Below are 22,059 nucleotides of genomic sequence, written 5' to 3'. Positions count from 1 at the left end.
CTTCAAAATCAAAACCTTGCCTTGAAACCTGACATGTGCTATTTCAAAATCTAGCTTTTCCACAGGAATCTCTCAGATTCACTTGTGTTTTTCTTGAATCATCATCTGTATATTGTTTGCAAATCATGTTTACATCAAATATTGGTACCGTATATTCTGTTAATAATGGTAATGATTTTCTCACATAACTCTCAAAATGAAGAGAGCAGTAGGTGGTTTCACTAACCTAGCCAACAACAAAAAGTTAAAACTGTTACATTTATTGTCGCTTTTAAAACAAATGCCTGGCCAACTGGAAATATTATCATGTTTATATATGCATAAGTTTTTATACATTTTCATATATATAACTCATATATAAGTATGGGTAAAACTGATGTATGGTTTCCAAACTGGTTAGGCATTAAACAAATACGACAAATTATTTCACATAAAGATGAAAGTAAGAAATCACTGGTAACTATTTTATATGAAGGATAATAAACATATGGAATAAGTTAGCAGGAAAGGTGACTGCAGCAAAGCACAGAAACAAGTTGAAGACACACCTCTGCAGATTTTTTTCCTCTCTTTTCTCCTTTCTCTCTTTTATTTTCATAGAGGGGGAAAGGATTAAGACGCACAGTGAAAAAGCAGGGAAGCAGGCTTAAGATATACTAAAAAAAAAAGCATGCGAGTGAGGCCAGATGGCTTTTTCCTGTTTCTTAAAACATCTTATGTTCTTGACATGGGCCTCATTTTTAAACTGAACTAAAGGCCAGCAAAACCAATTTTTACTGGGGAAATCATCCACATCCGACTTGTAGACACGATGCCTTGATCAGCTGAATCCCTGCCGTCAGCCTGACTCACGTTCGCCTTTCCCTTCCCCAGCAGCCCCGCTGGGCTCCCTGCACGGCTCACAACCTGCGCCCGAAACGCAGAGCTGTGTTGCATGGCAAAGTGCCTCCAAATGCTCACGGCGTGGGTGCTGTGCTGATTCCCTGAACTCCCACACTCCACTGCTCATTTATATCTCCTCTCTGTGTTGGGATTTATCAGCTTGTTCACAGATCCTCCCTGAAATGTCCCCGCTTGTGGCACCTCCCTCCCCAGCAGGGTTGATGTAAGGGGACTTTCCCATTTTGGTGCATCACTCAGTAAACTTACTTATTGGATTCAGCACCATGTGGAGCTGAAGGTTTCTGAAACGCACAAACAGAGCATCTCCTTTCTCGCAGGACTCTTCACGCTTCTTATATATCTTAAAACTGTTGTGGCAAATCTCAAACCCATCTAGCCAGGACAGGTTTGCATCGCTCAGGGGAACAGGTTCTGTTGGCTAAGCTGAGGTACCAGCTATTGTTTAACCCAGTCTTTTATGTTTGCTTACTCGGGTATTCCTTTAGGGATATATAAATGAAACCGTGTCACTAACTCGTCTGCTGCTATTTTACTAGCTAACGTGCTGTGCATGTTACAGCTGTCGACCATGGGATCAGCAATCTCCGTGGCGAGAGATGTTCCCGACACACATTGGATTCCCAGCTATGAACACGTTTGGCTAAATCGCATAAAGGAGCTGCAGTCTGAGTCACATTTTTTAAATAGCTGAAAGATTTTATCTTTACCGCAGGAGAATTTTCACTTCTGGTAAGTTATGAATAATGATATTAAAATACACATTGGTCTAATCCTCCTCTCAGATATGAAGATCTTGCCCATCACATGGCTGCTTCATTCAAGTCAATGTTCATTCCTCAGGAAATCTTAATATAGACAGTGCTGAAAATCATTTAAAAATATCAAAGTCATTACAGACATCTCCAAACAGATTTGAATAATAACACCAACAACAAAACTGAAGGGGCCAAATTTTCAGCTGGCTTAAGCTAAGGTATTTAATATAGAGAGCAATTGAAAGTATATTTTTGGGACTACATATGCACCAGAAAGGGTGGGACACACCGAACAAACCATTGTGCAAAATAGTTTGCATCCCAAAATAGTCTTTGAGATTCTCATTTTGAAAGTTCTACTCAGAATAAGAGTCACAAAGTAACAGATGAAATGTCCTGGTTATCTGTGCTAGGTAAGATAAAGTTTTACAACTATAAAGCTTATAAGCATAAACAACAATGATGACAATACTGATTTTCTTTCATTGAGAAATTATAATTTTCAATGGAAGGATGTTCTGAATTAAACATCTCCTTATTTCAGAAAAGTAGTGGTAGCACCTCAGTCCTTGCAACAGCAAATAAAGAAAGGTTGACCCCACACCCACATATTTAACTCCCATCATCACTTAACCGGTGGCTATGAGAAAACTAAAAATGAAAACTATAGTACTGCCTAGCAATTGTAAACCCAGTATGAAGAACTAAATTAGCATTTATTCTGCTGAATGCAAAGCAGAGAAAAAAAAAATAAAATCCTGATCTCCAATTCTCTGTAACCGGGAGCTGTTGAAGCGAGTCCGGAGGAGGGCCATGAAGCTGATCGGAGGGCTGGAGCACCTCTCCTGTGAGGACAGGCTGAGAGAGTTGGGATTGTTCAGCCTGGAGAAAAGAAGGCTCCGGGGAGATCTAATTGTGGCCTTGCAGTACCTGAAGGGGCCTACAGGAAAGATGGTGAGGGACTGTTTATCAGGGAGTGTAGTGACAGGACAAGGGGCAATGGGTTTAAGCTGAAGGAGGGTCGATTTAGATTAGATGTGAGAAAGAAATTCTTCCCTGTGAGGGTGGTGAGGCACTGGAACAGGTTGCCCAGAGAGGTTGTGGAGGCCCCATCCCTGGAAGTGTTCAAGGCCAGGTTGGATGGGGCTTTGGGCAACCTGGTCTAGTGGAGGGTGTCCCTGCCCATGGCAGGGCGGTTGGAACTAGATGATCTTTAAGGTGCCTTCCAACCCAAACCATTCTATGATTCTATGATTCTATGATTTACTAGTTTACCCCTCCTTTCCCTGGTGCCTGTCACCCTTTTTGTCTTAAAAAGTTTAACAAAAAGAAATTTATGAGCAGATTAACAAACAGCAGTTCCTAACCTGTACTTGAAGTTTGATGAATCTTTTTCAGATCTAAAGAAGAGCTTCTGTGTCTCAAAGTTTGTCAGGTTTTCCAGCCATACATCAGTCTAAAAATGATAAATTACTTCTCCTTACAAACCCTGCCTCAGGTGAACTTGTTTAATACAGGGTCCAATATGATTCCTGCTGAAGTGAACAGAAGATTTGCCATTGCCTTCATTATAGCAGGACCTGGTCATTAGATTGCAAAGAGAGCTGTTCCTACTGAGCAAGATTATTGATTACTCAATAGCTTCATTTCTGAGTTGGTAATTATGAATTTGACAGGAAAAAAAAAAAAATATTTGTGCATTTAAAAGAGATTACCCTAATTTTAAGATTAATGATGACTCTAAGAGCAAGCTCGCAGCCCTAGAAAGTAAACAGATGACCACAGAGAAGTAAAATGAGCTAAAATATTATTTACATTTTGATGCAATTGCTCAGTGGAATTTTGGTGGATGAAATCATCCCATAAAAGGGGGAAGGGGAAGGTTTCCCTCCCTTCTCCCAGGACAGATGACAGGAACCAGGCCATACATTTTTCTATGACACCAATGTGTTCTCACACAGGGACTAAAGATGAAGAAACAGTAAAGAAACCCCCCCACAAACAAACCCCCAAAATCAAAGCAAGGCTGCCTGAGCCCTCCAGAGGATTCAGCAGGTCAGCAGAGTGCTGCTTGAAGCTTTGTTTCTCTCCTGGGCCTTGTAACTATGAACTGTGGGATGGGATGAGTAGGTGTTAAGCATCCACTAGCTGCCATATTTCCAAAGCCCTCACGATGCTTTCTCCATCCCGAGAGGTGAATGCTGCAGGATGGGATGCCTGAATTACTCTGCCAAATCAGTCTGATACCGATTGCACCTCACACCCATGCAAGGTGTTATCCTGTTTGATATCTCAATCTGGAAAACTGTGAAGTTACATCAGTGGTAAACCTATCAGAAGCATCATTTCACTTGTTTTACACACTGCAGCCCCATTTACACATTAGGTATTACCCGTTGGGGTTTTGGTCTGGTTTGTAATGCTGTTTTCACAACTGTAGGATATCAGTGGTCCCTGTCTTGTATTTGTGTAGTTGACCACTTGACTTTGGTAGATGCATAAAACGGGCTCAAGCAGTGCCGTATGATTTCATCAGGCCCAAAGCAACCAACTTGTCTAGGTACTCTCTCATTTGTTTTGCTTTATTCTAGCTTGAATTCTTACCCTGTAACTGCAAATGAGGCTTATGCTATCCAACTGAAGCAAAACAGCATTAAACATTTTTGCTTCTTTGCAACTGTCGTTCTTGTCCCCTTGAATAGTGGGCCCATTGGTTTCTTCATTTTGCACTTGCTGCTAATGTGCTTATGAAATGTTTTATTGTTACACATTTTATTGCTTATTATCTTAACTCCATTCTGTGTCTGGTCTGGGTTTTTTTTAGATTTTCTGATCTTTTCTAATATTTCAAGGACTAATAATTGTTGCAGTGGTTGGTCCTTGCATAAGGTAGTAGAGGCTGACCTAATACACACCAGAAGCTAGACTTGAAAAGGTCTGTAGATATAAAGGTGACAGCTGCTACATCTTGGCCGGCAAAAAATTTATTTATATTTAGAAAAAACTATTTAGAACATAATTTACTGTAGTTGCAAACTGATGACATGTCACAGTCCCAAGCACCAAGAACCTCTGGCTCCTGTGGAGCACCATGAAGGACTGCTTCATGAAAACTACTTCTGCTGCTTGCAGTCAGATGGCCATTTGGCAATGGAGAACTTCCTGCAAGAAGTCAAGAGCAAAGAATATTTCAGCTGTTGATGGTAATAATTTTCTTAAACTTCCTGGAACAAGCTGAAGCCTGAGCAACAGTATAGCATAAGTAGCTAACACCACCACTGGTACCTCTCTTTCTCTAAGGGTTGTAAAGTCTTCAGGAAGCAGTGCTGCCAAATGGGGGCGGGTAGAGGCAAACACCAACCTGCGTTGGGTCACTGAGAAGTAGAAAGGCAACTGTCTAGATAATGATTCTCAAACTAGTAATGGCTGTATAATAATGACCTAACACATCTTTTGCTTATAATAAGACCTATAAAAGCTTTTGTATTTATAAAAATCTTATTCATAACCAACACAGAACAAAACATCTGTTGCTTCAGTTTGTACAACAACTGTCAAGGTTCTCTCCTGGATAATGTAACAGTACTCCTAATTAATAAATGCAATTACTTTAAATCTGTCATAAAACTGTAGAGTTTAACTAGACTATATGGAGACATGTTATAACATTTGAAATATATTTTATGAGATATGTCATGATAACTTATAACTGTGGTCTTCTCATTGTTTAAGCTGTGTTTGCAATCACACTAAGATCAGTATCACATTGAATTATACACCTGAAAATGCAAATAAACTGAAAGCAGCAAGAGGGACTTTGATTCAGATAAAATCAGAAGGACACTAAGGTCTAGAAGTCAAAACAATAAAGAGAAAGTAATAGACAAGCAAAGGGAACAATTAACAGCACTCATCATCATCATTTTGTTATTGTAGGTTTCAAGTGCCCTTCTTCTGGACAGTATTCAATGGCCTTTTCAAGTCACAGATCTCATCTTCCTCCAGTCAGATTTACCCTAAATATAAAAGTCAATCACTTTTTTTTTTTTTTTTACAAGTTTAGATCAGTAAATAAGTGCATTTGTTTCTATTCACAGATTTTCATTAAGCAAAGAAGTTTTCTAAAATGAGAATATTCCCTTGATTTCAGATCTCTCTGAATGCATCGTTAGGCACTAGAAAACAATGTGCCAGCTCTGGGACTATTTACCAATGCAGACCAGTTGCAATGACAATAACAGTCATTTTACTTTGTAGGAGAAACTGCCTAAAACAAATGGCATGATCCATTGACTTCAAACTGGATACACATCAGAAAACCACCGCAAAAAAAATCTTATGCTTCCTATCACAGAAGACCAGGCCAGACTTGAACTGACGTGGGTATAGAAGAGGTCTTGTCTTTTTTTAAAAGAAATTCATGCAGTTCAGGATTCTGGGGTAGAGTCATATAAAAAGATCTTGAGCTGCTCACATTAGTTAGTCCCTTCTCTGTTATTAAATAAGGTGTTCAGTCTGTGAGACAAATAAGCAGTTTTATTAATGTCTCTTAATCAAGACACCTCTCTTAAATGCAAACAAAGTGAAAATAAATCAAAACACGAGTGGCTCGTATGCGTTAAGTCTTGAAAAGGAAAGTAAGGCTAGCAGGTTTTTCAATGAAAAACTTTTTTTGGAAACGTATTTTTAATTAAAAGCACATTTGATTAAGATGCAATTTACCATGAATAGAGTGTGGTAGCCCACCTTCTTGCTAAGTCTCTGTACATATTGTTTATAAGTCACTGTGTAACATAACTTGGCTTTCTAACACTGAGAAATGGACAACTGCCTAAGGAAGCTACCATATCTGATCATCTGCTACTTGATGCCTACCACATGTATCCTACTGATACATGCTGGGGAGGTGAACGTGTGATGATTCACAGCTGTCTCACATCAGACACGGGAACAAATCCCAATCTTGAAGTGTTTCAAGGAAATGCTTCAAGAGTTCTGACTGAAGGAATACTCAGAGATTGCTGGTGAGGTGCGTGCTGAAGTGAGCAGCTATAGCATTCTAGGTGTGATCCTTTTCGCGCTGAAAATTTACAGGGAAGAGCCACACGGGTGGGGACCTTCGCTGTATTCCTAGTAATGGGGTGAGTTCTGAAATGCTCTTCCTGGGAGTCAGCGTGGCCGTGAAAAGGTTGGCTCCATCACACGTGAGTGCTACCTCTTGCAGGGAAGGATGGTGGTATTTCTCCTGATGCCTATCTCCAGGAGGCACTCAGAGGCTCTGCAACATTCGTTTCAGTCTGCTCCCCCACAGTCTCCATCTCTTCCAGGAAACGAAGGCCTGCAAAGCCACCCTGACTCAGCTAGCACAGCCTGGCCACATCCGCGCTCTCAAACCCTGCAGCCCTCCAAACCAGGCTGGCCACATGCAAACTTCTCACGTGTACGGGGTCTGCTGCTCCAGGCGGAAAGCCTGCCAGAGACTCTTCTATCAGTTTAGCTGTACAGCACTTGCTTTCCAGAGCCAGTACCAATGCGCTGGTGCCAGGACAGACATTGCTACACTATCCAACACCAAGTCCCTACAAAGTCACCAGGGAAAGGTGATTGCCATCCTTTAATAGCAGAGTCTCCCTCACATGTACAATGTAAATATGACGTCAATAGCAAATGGATAAGAACTGAGGGCTTTTTTTTACTGTTTTCTAGGAATAGCAGACCCAAATTCTCATTAAATACAAAAAATTACTTTTAGTGAGCATGAAATATATAAATCCGATAGTAGTCAGTTCTGATGACATGGCAGCAGATCTCGTGTATCTGACAAGGTGTGTGCTGTCTCCAGTTTATAGAGAAATCACCACGGTTATGTTACAAAAAAGCAACATAAAGGGAAGTGATCAGAGGGCAAGAAAATAGTCAGGGAAAAGCAAAAGAAGAAAAGGAAACATAGTATCCTGTAAAAATAAAAACAAACAAACAACAACAAAAAACCTTTCCAAGGAAAGAAGAGAAAGCACAAGGGGAAAGAGAAGAAACAAAATGGAGAAAAGATGGTGTCGATTAACAGAAAATGATCAGGAAGGAGAAAACAAATGAGACTACACCTTGGGGAAAGAAAAAAAGTCATAAAAGAGTCTGCATTTAGACTCATGGAATTGATTTTACCTGCACACCTAACAGCTAAATATACAGTATTTCTCTGCAAAACTTTCATGAGTCAGTGTGGAATGAGAACAGAGTGGAAGATGATAACTTCAAATAATGAATGCTGATGTCATTTGAGAAAAATCTTTACTTATTCATCCGCACAAAATTCAGCCACTGGGCTGTTGTGGTTAAAATAAAAATACTTTCCACTAGACTTTTTTTTATAGTGCATTATAAACTCTGCAAGACAAGAACTGAAATCAGTGTCTCTTGTGCAAGACTGGATGATGAGTGTTGCTCTACAACTGCTGTTGTGTTTTTAATTTGCTTGAATTGATTTGTCTTTACTTGTTCATCTCCCTGTGTATATGATCTCTCAAAAATCCACTAATATCAGTCATGGGCTAACCAAGAACAGAGCCGCTGTTATCAGTAGGGAGAATAGATTGTATAAAAAGGAGCCTTTTACAAAAAGAGAAAATATCATTGCAAAATATATGACCCAAAAGGGCTTACAGCTATCTTAAAAAGGAGTAGGTTGATGGCCTAAATCAACCATAGCCAAATCCATATAGTGGCAGAATTAAGAGATGATCTTTATGAAGTGAGGACTGACAGGGGATCACAGGATTTAGCAAATAATCCAACTTCTGGACCACAGGAAATACTCACAGGTTTGAAGAACTCATAGAGGAAAAAAATCTCCAGAAGGGTGATAGAAGGTTTCAGCTCCTGCCTGCTTTTTGTGAACACTTGAACAGTGTCAAGGGCACTGTTCCCAACACAGTGAAACCTGCCATATGTTAGCACCCCCTAAATGTGTAAAGATATTCACCTCTGGCATGAAACATCTTGGGACAATGGGAAGTGTTATAATATCAACTCATCTTGAGTAAAGAGGATTTTCATTTTACCATCTGCATTTAAAATGCAGTAGTGCTTAAGATTTGCACAGAAGATGAAATAGTAACGGCATGTATGGACCAGAAACAGCACGGGGCCCCTCAGTGCCAGCTGTGTCCTTATAGCGTTACAGTCAGCATATTTAAGGACCAAGATTAATTCCAGGCTGTAGTTCACAATATCTGGAAATAAGTCTGATGCAAGAGTTACTGTCATCAGTGTTTAATGCCAGCAGTCACCAGCTCCCTAGGAGAGACTGCACACTGCATGACATGTCCACTCTTGAAAAGTTTCCTAATAAATCAGAGAACACTGGCAGTGGGGCAAATGCATGGATGTTAATCTCCTGAATCTAGCTGGATGGTAGTCGGTGCCCTCTGAATTGAGGTTAGCTAGGGCTAACGTCTAAGAGCGAGCCGTATCTCACACACCAACCTGAGCAAAGCCCTCTCAAAGCCTGGCTTTGACTTGTTCAGCATTGGAAGACCTCTCCAGCTTGCCCAAATGAAGGCTGACCTGGGACTTCAGCGGTCCTTATCCTTGTAAAGTAAAGCCCTCCAGAAGTATTTTGTGTTAAGGGACGGATCGGCTGTTTGAAGGAAAGACACAGAAGCAGTAGAGTGTTCCAAGAGCAAAGCTGCCCCAGCCCGCCTGAGCCCGGCTCACTACCTCCCCCACGTCGCTCAGCAGTTTGACCCAGCGCACTCTCAGCCCAAACACGTTCTGTTTAACTCACCCTTCCTTTTCCTGCTTCCCTGTGGTGATGGTCTTGCAACATCTGGATCTGTTCTTAGTAAAGTACAGGAAAAGAGTGGAGTGGAGCTGCTGTTATTAGCCTTACACATCAGCGCCACGGAAGATCACAAAGAGTTTGCCTATATTTTTATGTTGTCAGTCTGCATTTTCACTGTTTTTTGTCTCTTCCAGTTCCTGCAGATCCCCCAGCTGCAAATAAGTTCACAATGAATTGAGCTTTTCCATCAGCCACAGAACTTTGAAACTTATAAAACTTCTCAGACTCTCCATTTCCATATAAGTTACAATAATTCTTGCTAAACTTTGTATTTAAAATAACTGTACTGTGTATGTATATTTCCCTGCATTACGTAATAGGAAGAGAGATCTGGTATCTAACACAGGGCTGAGTGGTGGGTTTTTTTTTTTTTTTTTTCAGTGAGCTACAATAACTCCATATGCCAAAACATTAAAATAGCTCCAGTTTTTTTTGTAAAGTGGGAATAAGGCATATGCAACTTTCTCCATGTGAATTTTTAACCTGCTATCTCCCAACTTCCTTATAAGCAAAGTGAGGATGTAAAATTTACTCTTGTTCAAACAGAATTTGATCGTAAAATGATCTCATGAATATTTACCAAAAATAGATGTTTAACTGGTAACATATATCATACCACCTTACTATCATATTTGCAATGACAAGAAACTGGAGCAAATCTTAATACGGGCAATTGTTAAAAATGAATAGGTTGATTTAGGTAACTGACAATACAATTATGCGTTTTGAAGTTTCATTTCCCTAAGTCCGTATATCTAGCAAGCTGAGGGTTTGCAACACTGGTTTTCATAATGAAAGAAAATCAGCATACCCCTAGCTAGTATGTTTGGTTATTAGATTTTTCCCCTTAACCTTGTGGTAAAATATGCCACATGGAAAATGCTGCAACTCTTTAGCCAGCAATTCTTAGTTTAGTTTCCTTGAGGAAGCGTGTCTGCTTACAGTTACAATTACTACAGGTTTTTTGACAATAAAACACAATGGAAAGCCTGCTTATAATTTAGTAAGCATCTTCCTCACCCACACCATCCCAGACCTCAAATCTCTTCTCTGACTCTCTGTGGTCCTGCCTACTGAATGCAAAGTTCTTGGGTTTCCAAGATTTTGTCCAGTTCCTTTCCCAGACAAATTTTGCTTCTCACCTCACCCACATACATTCAGTTAGTATGTGAAGCCAGCTGGGAAGCGCAAGGGTGACCAAACAGGTTATTAAGAAGCAGCTATGGGGCTGAGACTTGGAGGAAGGGCCAAACCAGAGATTTATGGCCCCTAAGCCCAAACAGAGGGAGGAAATGGAGGACAAAAAGGAGCAGCAACCTGCTGAGAAAAAAGCAGGCAAATATTTCCCAGAGGAGATGGAGCCAAATTTTCTGAAAGGCTTTTAGCAGTGGGCTTTACTGCCCTAGATGCAGCTCACTGTTCGTGTCCACATAGTTTCCTCCCCCTGCATACATGCCTTCTGCCCTCCCACGCCCCATTCCCCAAGTGGCCACTTTCACCTTGTTTTCAGCAAAAAGTCAGTTAGTTCAAAATAGCAAATGACGAAAAAAGAATATTTATAAAATATCACAATATATCAGTAAAACATTCCCCGTCCAAAGCTGAGTCACCCTGGCGAGATGCAGCCAGACTGGCTTCCACCTCAGCTCCTGGGCTTGATTTCCCATTGGCCAAGTGCCTTTGCAGCACTGAGTCAGTTAACAAGAAAACACGGGGAGAAGAGATGAACACGGACAGAAGCCTAGCTGAATTTGGACAAGCTGCAGTTTTATTACGCTGTCTTCCTACTTCTCCACTCTTCTTGGCTTTTCCTTGCCATTTGGTTAGCTTTTTGTTGTGTCACCTCTGCGTACACTTTGGCTCTACTCCGCTGGCACGAAATGCTCTGCTGCCATAGCTGAAAATGCTGAGCCAGCCTCAGGGGTCTTGTGAAGAATGTTGCTCCATTGCTCCATACAATTTAGCTCAGTGTTATTGCTTGTAAAATAATCCTCTTTTAAATACAACCACCTTACAACCACTTTACAGCCTCCCGTGGCAATGAATTCCACATGCTCCTTAAGGACCCCGTACTTGGTTTTATTTACCACTCATATTCTTTGTATAGTTGTTCTGGAACAGCCAAACAGGGAGAGAGACACACATTTATTTTAGCATTTTACTGTATCTTCTACATTCTTAACCCCTTCAGTCAGCCACCTTTTACCAAAGATGAGGAAAATTGCTATTCCTATTACTATTTTAAAATTAACCAACAGTCCTACAATCATTTAATTAACACAAATGGTTTCCACCGCCTCCTTCATAGTGTCCATATTATACGTCATATAACTTATATGTATGTAGTTATGATAATGCATTCACCGATTAAATCAAGATTCTGCATTTCCCTTTACTGGCAGATTTAAATCACTGACTTATTTTAAATAATCCAAATTTTTCTTTTGAGAAATACACATTTTAATTAGTAGGGTGTGAAACTAATAGATGGCCCACCGATCTCTAATAAATGTGCCACTGTCCCTTCTCCATTGCATTTCAGTTGTCTAATGTGAATATGAAAGCACTGTAATTCATTTTCTGGGGGATTTGTTCCACTAAGAATTTCAGAACTGTTTTTTTCCTACCAGAAAATCCACCTTGACCTACCTTGCCAAGACCCCTGTTGGGTCAATTTGAATAAATTAACAGCTTGAGTTTTCGTGAAAAAATAGAATTGAAATAACTTCTTCTTTCTTGACAGTATGTATTTACACTTATTTATTTATTTAGACTTACTCCCATCATGTCCGAGCTCTTCTTCATCTCCCTCACTTACACACAACTCACTTCGAGCAGACAAAAAAGAGCATGGGAGACCCACTAAGTATGAAATCTGCCAAAACTGAAAGTTCCAGTATCTTGGCTCTTGCCAAGTGGAGCTGTGACCCTATGGTGAACGTGTGCCAGAAATACCTGACTTGGCGTGTAGGCAGACACCAGACCGTGCAGCCGTACTCACCAACACGGTGGCCTGAGTATTGGAAGCAGTTTATGGCGGAGTCCTGTGGCGACAAGGATGTATGTGCACTGGATGGCACCGGGAGGAGGTCTCGATCCTCCTAGCCATGCCATTAAAAGTGTTAGAGAAGTGCTTTGCTCAATCTAGAAACAGATTTTATGTGAGAAATTGATCCATGAAAAAATGGATCAAAGTTATCATGTATGAAAAGCAAACTGTGACTTCTCTCTTTAAATATACCTGTATGCTGCACCTAAAATCTCAGACTCCTGACCATTGGCTTTATAATCTCCTACTGTTTATGCAGAGGAGATTTCACGTTTCTTCTATTTGAATTCTCAGTGCTGTTTGGTGTCGATCTTCCTTTTAAGATTGATTACCTTAGACTCAATAAAAAAACATAGTCCCTTCAGAGGAAGAAAATCATACAGCTCTGTACCATACTGTGCAACTTCAATTATAGCAACAACAACAAAAGGCAATAGACAGCTCACAGTCATCCAGAGTACATTTTTTTCCTATTAAAAAGACATTAAAATATTAATTCCTCACATTCTCAGTTTGGTTTCCAATGAAAAGTACAGTCGATTGAAATGTTAATGAGGGAAAAAGGAGAAGAGCAAGGAAAAGATGCTATGAATCTACAAAGGCGGTATTGCAAAGACACAGAAAAAGCTAATTATTAGAATGTCTGCTATCAGACATTATCATGTCTGTCATCTGCTGGTACCAGAAATGCTGTGCGGTGACCTCCTGGTGTATCTAGAAACTGCTCGCTTGCATGTACAGGAACTCATCTTAATTTCACAAAGATGAGTAAACTGCTGTAAGCATTTTGGGTTTTTTTAATTTACTCCTTTCTTCTTGAGTCCTTCAATACTAAAAATAGGCTTTAAAATATTCTTTTATTTAAAATCATCAGTGTTTTTAGGCTGTGGGGACTCTTTTCTGTAAAATGTAAACACAGGTCATACAGTCACCCTGACGTTCCTACAATTTGAATTTATACCTGGCTAGATTCTTTTTGGTAGTAACATGGATTCAGCAGGGTTTTTCTTCATGGCTGTATTTGCAGAGCTGGGGACATGCTGCTGTTACATCTAATTGTCCTAATGACAACCTAACCCATCAGCAAATCCTGCCGTTTCCTCTTAGCTCACCTCCCCCCCCCCTCCAGATATCTGGAGATATGTAAACCACCGTTCATCTCTTCTGGCAATGCAGCCATACAAAGAGCCAGGCTTTTCTGAGATTTCAGTGGGAAATACAGGAACAGGGGCCTTAATTCTGTTTCTAAGGCTCTATAGGCTAGCAGTATAATTTGTTAGAAGGCAAAGCTAAATGTAGTAAGTATTCAATTACTGAATCGCAGCTTTATTCAAGTTCTTCAGAAGGACAGTTGGAAGTGTTATTATTATTTGAAAACAAAATGAAAGACTAAGCGCCTACCATTTGCCTTTGCTAAGATGGAGCAAAGAGTTTAAATAGAAGTATAAGCAAATCAAATTGATCTAACACCTCTGGGGAAAAAAAAAGTTATCTTTAATTTGACAGGTATGATATAATTTGGAAAAAAAAAATCCACCTCCACTAATAAATCTTAGATGTGAAATATTTCCTGTGTTGCAGCAAAGAATTAACATTTTCCCGGAAAGCTTAATCTTGCAAAGATATGTTTCTGTATGGCTCATGAGGTTTTGATTTAGACAGCAAATATCCATAAGAAGAAAACCTTCATCCAAGGACAAATCAGCCAAGAACCTCTTGTTGACTTAAAAACTGTTGGGCCAAAACCTAGTAATAGACTGCAGTGGTTGTATATGACCATTTGATAGAATTGCGTTCCAGTTTACATTAAGTACTATGATTCATCTATCAAATTTCATAATGAGCAATGGCCACTTCTGCAATCTCCTGGGATCCCGTAATATTGATTAAGTTAGCAGGAAGCTGCGAACAGCAGCTTCAATTCTTAACTTACATTGGACATGGGCACACAGCTTGCTTTTTTCCAAAAGCTTGCCTGTAAAGGGTTAACGGTCACCTCTGGGACAGAGTGTAACCATAACTCCCCACCATCAGCCACTGCCACCACATAATGGTGGAAGACAAGGAATGAGGCGTTCTTCCCCCTTACATGCAACTTCAGAAAACCTTTAAACAGTTTAGAAGTAATAAAAGGTGAAACTTTGAAAAATATAGAAGTTAATCTAAAAGTAAGAAAATGTGCAAATGTGAGAAAAGGGCAAATGAAAGCTGATTTGCACGTGGCCAGTGTTAACTAACACTGATGCTGAGCCCAGTTTGAGGGACTTAATGTGTTTGTTTGCTTACATTATATCTTTCAAGTCAGCTAATCACATCCTCATGTTTGCAGAGGTGGAATTTCTCATAATTAGTGGAAAATATAACAGCTTTATATAAAACAGGCTCGCAATAAAAAGCGTTTTGACACTTCCATACAGGTTACAATCTTGATAACTTTATATGGAAACAATCCAAGCCTGGCAAAGAAAAAAATCCCACAAAAAACCTGTTTGAATTTTTTTTTTCTTGGTATTTAGATATTTTTCTATGGCTTTTCATGAGACGTGATTTTATAGCCTTCTTCTAGCTGATTCTCCACACACTTTAAGTATTGGCAAATGCTGAACATATGTAGGTCAAAGTCATTCTTTTCAATCATATTTCATTTTTAGATGCAATGGCTGTATATTAAAGTAACAGAACAGAAGTAGCATAGGCCCATAGAAACTAGGCTGCTCCTGGCCCTGGAGGAGAACCCCGTGTCCATCAACCTCACAGGAGTGCGCTACACCCACTAGAAACTGCAAGCAACTTATTTTGGGAGAGGCTTTGATTAACTACCCAGAGGTGCGCAGAGGTGGGGGGTTTAGACCTGTATTCTTCTATATATCCAGTCCTGAATCTTACAGGGCCTCAGTTTCCTATTTGCAAATGAGAAATATTGCAACTATTGCAAATGTTACAAACATAATTTGAATGTTAATTAACACGAACTCAGAGAGAGTTGTAATGGGTGTGTAACTATCCATGCAGATAGTCCTGTAAATTAGAGGTATTCAATGCCTTATAGCAAGCGTTCATCACTTTTCAAGATGAGGGCTTTGATGTCTTTTTCTTCCCCTGCTTTTCCCTTGCACAAATAACCTCTGAGAGCTGCCAGCCACTCCCTCCCTTCTCCCTTCAGGCTGTTCAGATCCACCTAGGAGCAGCGCTCGTGCGTCCGGCTGAAAGCGGAAAGTTATTTCCTCTGGTGGACGCCTATCCCAACGTGGGGAGGACATGCCTTCTCGTCAGGTGGCCAGGACAGAAACTGCAACCCCATTTGTACAACAGAGATCCTGAATCGGTGACTTGCCACAGCCCCTGCCCCGAGCAGCACTGATGCAGAACGTACTCAGAATGACTACGGTGGTGTATGTCTTACTCCATAACTCCAGACACTTTGCCTCAGCAAAGTTACTGCTAAAGGTCTCCTAGGGAGACAGAGTTTGACATGGTCTTCTAGCCATGTGGAGTTAGAATTGATGGACAATTTACGCACACCACTTTTCTTTTTCTTTGAGAAACGGCCTTTCAAAAGAAAATTAGCTGCTAGAGTTTCTGCAACACTTTTCTGCAGCATTTGCTTTCCAGATAATTAGAAAAAAATGGTTTAAACACAGGAATGTTCAGGGCAAGCAAGAAATTTTGCAGAGTAGTTATATAAAAATTTCAATTTAAGAATGTCACAAGGCAACACACACACATATCCCCACCCATCTCCCCACCATGGAAAACCAGTAGGCAATGCTGTGCTAAAAAAAAAAAAAAAATTCCATGCTTTAAGATGCAGAATGTTTTTCACTTTGTAGTACTTGGCCTTTTTTGTAATAAGGCCATTTCTCCTTTCCATCAGTGAAAATAGCACTAATTGTATTTTCTTGCTTTTCACAGTAACTAAACTCTATGAACAGGTATATGAAAATAGACAACTATAACAGACAAACGTAGAAGACACACTCAAAACCCCATTCACTTCACTAATTGCAGATGATTATTAGAAAAATGTGTTGGTGCTTACTGTGACCTGCAAAGGGGAAAATAGTGAATCAATCAAGATTGCAATTATGCTCTGAATGCCCTTAATAACCAGGCTAAGATGGGCATTCAGCAGATAATTAACTTAAAACACATAAGTTTATGGTGGTGTTTTTAAACAGACCCCACAGCAGTTTTCCATCCTGTGGATCATCACCCTTGTGTGAGCTTCCCTCAAGCATTTCTCCACTCATGCAATACCACCCCAGAGAAGTATGAAGCCAGGGAAGAGAACAGATTTTCCAGACACCTCCCCAAAGCAAAGAAGTTACTAGTGGTTTGCTTGTTTGAGCATGTTCTCTTCAAATAAGGCAGACAAGAAGTAACCACCTGTGAAGAGACACTCACCCTCTGCAAAAGAGAACAGGCAGTAGTGCAAAACGGCCAGCAACGACCTAGAAAATGCCCGAAGGCTTCACCCTCCTGATAATCCTCCTGAAGGCCCTAAAGCTAAATTTAAACCTGGCCTCATCGGTGAAACGCTGAACTGAATGCTGTTTTGCCATAGTCAGCAAAATTGTACCTGCATCGACAGAATGGTCTCTTCTCCAAAATACTGTTGAATAACTGACCTCTGTGGATCTGTACTTTCGTGGTGAATTTGCCACTTTTCACAAGTTGATTTTAAGTCTGAAGAGATTTAAATTGTCACACACTTGTTCACTTTTATTTTTTCTTTTTCATTTATTACTCTTAGGTTGCCATCAAGGAACTGTATTCAACTGTGTTTAGTTGTGGCTACGTTCGCCCACCTCACTTCTCATTTTTATTTCCTTTGACCACTGTCAGCTGTTCACATGCTTTCTTCACTTAGAAAAAGTTATGGAAAAGAAAAAAACCCAACACTGTAAATTGGCCAAACTACCTTTGCAAAAGCTAATGGAATTCTGAAAAGTTAGAGCATTTCAGTTACTGTTTTATATCTTTCTTCATTTCATACCCCACTGCAAGTTAAGAAAATTTTGAATTAATGTTCAATAGTACAAAGAGAACATAAAAAAATGGGAACCCCCCCAAAATACAAAGGCCCCTCTCAAAAGATATCAGGCCTGTTTCATATGAGTAGATTCAATACAAAAAAGGGAAAAAATACTTTAAGAACATTTTCTGAAAAATATTTGACAAAATTATCGAGTGTTATGATTTTTTTCTTTCATGAAATTATTTACATGAAATTCAACAATTGAATTATTTATGTTTTATGTCACTGGAAACAGGATTAAAATTACCTAACCATCTTAAGGCAAAACCAGTGACTTTTTAATGGGAAAATAGAAGATGCAAAAAAGATAGCAATGCACATGTAAATGATCTATTTTATTTATTTTGCACTTGTGTTTTGGTTATACACATGGCATACATGGAGGTGTATGTTAAAAGTTTTTAAAAGTATCCTCTCTTTTGGGACAGGGTGAGGAAAAATTTCATCCTGAAACTCATCTGCACGTAGGTTGAGCAAATCAACAGCTCCGTTCCTCCCGCAGCATGCAGCTGCTAAGAGGTCTGGTAGGTTCCCCAGCCGAGATGGGGCCACGTCTGTTCTCATTCTGGTGAGAAAAGTTCCTACAATATCCAAATTCCAGTTGTGCCTGTCTCATCTGCAGGTAACAGAGAAGGGGCAGACTTTCCCACCTTCCGTATACCCACACAGTTGGTAGGCACAACAGGTGAGATTCGTCTTACTTAACTTCACTATTTACAGTGAATTTTATTTTCTGCTGAACTTCAGTGATGATGCCCTCCTGCTATCTAAACCTTCCCACATGAACTCAATGCAATACTTGAGAGAGATTCGTTTATTGGACACAAATCATCCAATGTATTTTATATATCTATTTTAGTACAAAAACTTTAGTGTTTGATGAATAATATCCCAGAAGCATCTACTTCTTTCTACTGCCTATTAATTATTCCAATGGAGACATTTATACTGTGAGTCTCTAAAATAATTGAAAGATATTCTCAGAAGTCAAGCACTTTCAACTGAAACTTTCTTGCCTCAACTAATTCATCCCTTTCCAATGGACTGTTGTTGATAGTATACTCCTAGATGCTTTGTGATGCTTAATTATAAATGAGATGATAGAAGTTCAATCAATTCCATTAAGAGACTATTTCACACTCAGATTGGTATGATGTTAAGATTTGCCTTGTAAGATCTGAGCTAAATATTCACTGCTTGTTTCCCACACTGCTGAGAGTATTTTCTTGGTGTAGTTTGCACAGTTCCCTTCTTGAAGCTGCTGAGGGCTTTCAGGTCTTTATGGACCAAGAGACCTAGAGAACTAAAAGGAAAGTAGTCTGCTTTTCTGTTTCAGTGTAATTCAAAATTGCACTAAAATGACTCTTTAAAACTTCTTCAGAATGTGAGAATGATGGGTCGTGACTTCAGGAAAACAAGTCAAGATTTTGAGTCAATTTGCAGCACCATAGCAAGAGTCAGCGTGCTGCTGGAGCTATCTCCTTTATGAGACATAAAACTGAGATCCTGGTTTCTTGTGGCTGTTGAAGACTCCAGAGCCTTTTTTCCAAAAAGTGAAAATGCTAATGGCAGTTGTGTATCACACCCAAGGAAAGCAATAGCATTCTGGTACAGCACACATCTGAAGCATCTACAGTGATTATCAGGGTAAGCAAAATAAGGGATCGTGATTCTGTATTAAAAATAAGATGGCAGAGAATTTGTGTCTTAACAGTAGCAGGAACCAGATGAAAGTGGGGTGTATGTAGCTAAGTGATTTATTTGAATGCTGACATTTACATGTACACCTGTCGTTCTGCAGTCAGTGCGCACGCTGCTCACACAAGTTTCTGCCACCTTCTACTCTTGCATGTAGGACAGTCTGAGCTGCACACAACTGGTGGCTTTCTTCAGTGGAGAGGCATGATTTTGCAGTAGATTTTTTAAGGTACGTATGTATCTAAAACTGCTCACAGACAGCAGGTGAGAGGCTCCATAAAAAACCCAAAACAATTAAGATTGATTTCAATTAGCTACCTTGGAGTTACATTTTTAGAAAGTAGAATCTTTGGCTGAGACATGAAACAATTCTTTTGTACGTAAATAGTGGAGTTAAGATATTTATGAACCTCACTTTATTCACTTCAGTCATCACTAACTTTTTGAGAAAAAGATTTGCAGACTAGGAATTATTGCTTTTACTATGAATCATTATTCTGGATTAGAGCATACTCTGAAGGACGGTCAAGCCCATGACAATGTTTGTGGTGAGTTAAATCTCTCTATATTTAACCCTTTAGTGGTAATTTGCTGTAGCTGTAATGGTGTAAGATTGGTGGCAATAAAAGAGTTATATATACATGTAATATCTTGTATTAGAAGAGATAATACTAAAAGAAGCTTTCTGGCATACAATCTCTAAGAACCAAAGATGATGTGAACATTTAGTTAAACCTGAGAGTCAATATAATTTACACAGCTACATTGGCTGCAGCATCTGCATTGCCTGTTCTACAGTGTATTTGGGGGACTTCTTGCCAATAATGGCACTGGCCAGAATAACTGTTGTGCAATAATTTATGCTACAATATCTATTTGGAATAGTTGGTTGTAATTTCCTCTGTGGACAATCTATTTTGGATTACAAGCTCTTTTATTTTTTTTTTCTTATTTTTTTTTCTTTACACTTGTCGAATATTATTAATGTGACAATTATTCTGGAATAAAATAATTTCTATTCTAAAATACATTGCCCATGAAAGGAGGTATTCCAAAGTAACTACTGCTGACTAATTTATTCCACTAGAGCTATTCCAGTCCATTTCCTTGCATAGACAAGTTCAGAGACAGCAGGAACAAGTTCCAAACATTGTACCCAAATGTGCTAAATATATTCTTTATATCAAAGTCTCCTTTCTGTCTTTATATTTTTACAATTTTTTTAAAATGAAACAGAAGACTAGATACTTGTCCTAGGATTACTTCTTTTGGGCTAGCAACCTGTTATTAAATATTTCATGACATTTCACAAGAGTTGGCGTTAATGTCAATGTTTTGGCCAGATTCCAAATCTTGTAATTATATTCTACTTCTGTAAATGCCTCCTGAAGTCTCAATTTTATGTCATCCATTTTTCTTCACTACTTTAGAATACTGGGCTTTGTTTCTATATACTGTTATACAGCTGAAGGTACCCGTGATGGATTCTAGTAGTGAGTAAGGTGGTTTAAATAAATACAACCTGTCTCAAAAGAGCAATGTAGAGATTAACTATTAGACTGCTACTTTAAAGTCATCAGATGAAAGATGCAATAATAGTACAAAGTACAATCTGTTACTATGGTCTCCATCACACCTTTTCTACTTCAGCACAGACCATAAAAGTTTAGCTTTTTCCTGAGAAAATGCTTTTCTGCCTAAATACATTCCCAAAAATGTTACAGCAATAAGGTAGGGAGAGAAAAGGGCCAATATCAATCAGAATTTAACAGCTTTTCTTGCAGAAGCATTTTTAATGCAGAATCAGAACTGCCATGTGTCATGCTGATGATTGTAGATTGTATTGTGGTTGACTCTTTTTGCTGTTTCCTAAGAATTTCTGGACAAATATGTACAAGAAAAGAGAATCTTCCCCGTGAATACTAGGAATCTTCTCAATTGAAAAGTTAGATTTCTTTCATTATAAACTGAGATGCATTTCTGTTTTACCTGAGAAAGAAGAAATGGACTGACTTGAGCCTTTGCAAATCACAGTGGTTTTCTGTAGAATCAGATCAGTGTTTTGTAAATAGGTAATTTCAATTTAGCCTTCCAAATCTGTTTCATCATCCTTTCCATGACAGATTTTTGTATTTATCAATGTAGTAAAGCAAAAGAAATTTGGAGCTGGATTTCTGGGTTTGAACCTACATCTGAAAAAAACAGGCAGTGGTGCAATGTCATCCCTGTTGGTTGCCTCAATGAAATATAAGGACCAAAGGTGAAACTGATCCCTCATAGAAAACTAGATATTTAAGTATCATTTAATGCTGGTTTTGGTGCATGAGTCCTCTTTGCACAACAGCAGATTTTACCTTTAACCAAGACAGAGACTAAATGGCTCCTTGGAGAGCCTTTGCAGAGCATGGTTGACACAGTAGCCAGAAAGGGAGGAAATGTGCACTCTGGTGACCAGCACTGTGTCTCTTCTGGAAAGATGTCAGTCACCAAACCTGTCAAGGTGGCATCTTCCTCAAACACAAAAATCCATTAATGCAAATAAGTTCCAGCCAGCAAATAATGTCTTCTGTGGGTGAAAGAATCAAGGGAATTAAAATTGTAACTTATGTTTTCTCTTGTTTTTATCTCATATCTATGCTATCCAAGGGCAAGTAAACAGTCTCCTCAGAGAGTGATCAGCTGCTAGAGAGCCTTGCGTTAGCAAGGTGGGACCGAGCGAATTGCCTCTGCAGTGTTTTCTGTTCCAACAACAGCAGGACAGAGATCTTGAATT

The 22,059-nt window shown here is 39.4% G+C and overlaps 1 long non-coding RNA gene across 1 annotated transcript; it reads right to left on the bottom strand.

Moving 5' to 3' along the window:
• Positions 1–1,664: 1,664 nt before the first annotated feature.
• Positions 1,665–9,603, bottom strand: LOC142601251 (uncharacterized). Its single transcript, XR_012834854.1, has 3 exons — positions 9,445–9,603; positions 9,144–9,297; positions 1,665–1,764 (listed from the first exon to the last, which is right to left on the bottom strand). It is a non-coding gene; the product is annotated as an uncharacterized LOC142601251 (long non-coding RNA).
• Positions 9,604–22,059: the final 12,456 nt, after the last annotated feature.

The sequence above is a fragment of the Balearica regulorum genome, chromosome 3 (genome assembly GCF_011004875.1).
Source record: "Balearica regulorum gibbericeps isolate bBalReg1 chromosome 3, bBalReg1.pri, whole genome shotgun sequence".
In the NCBI taxonomy this organism is placed as follows: Eukaryota; Metazoa; Chordata; class Aves; order Gruiformes; family Gruidae; genus Balearica; species Balearica regulorum.
Note: the sequence above shows the minus strand (reverse complement) of the source record. Positions and strands in the feature narration are given on the sequence as shown.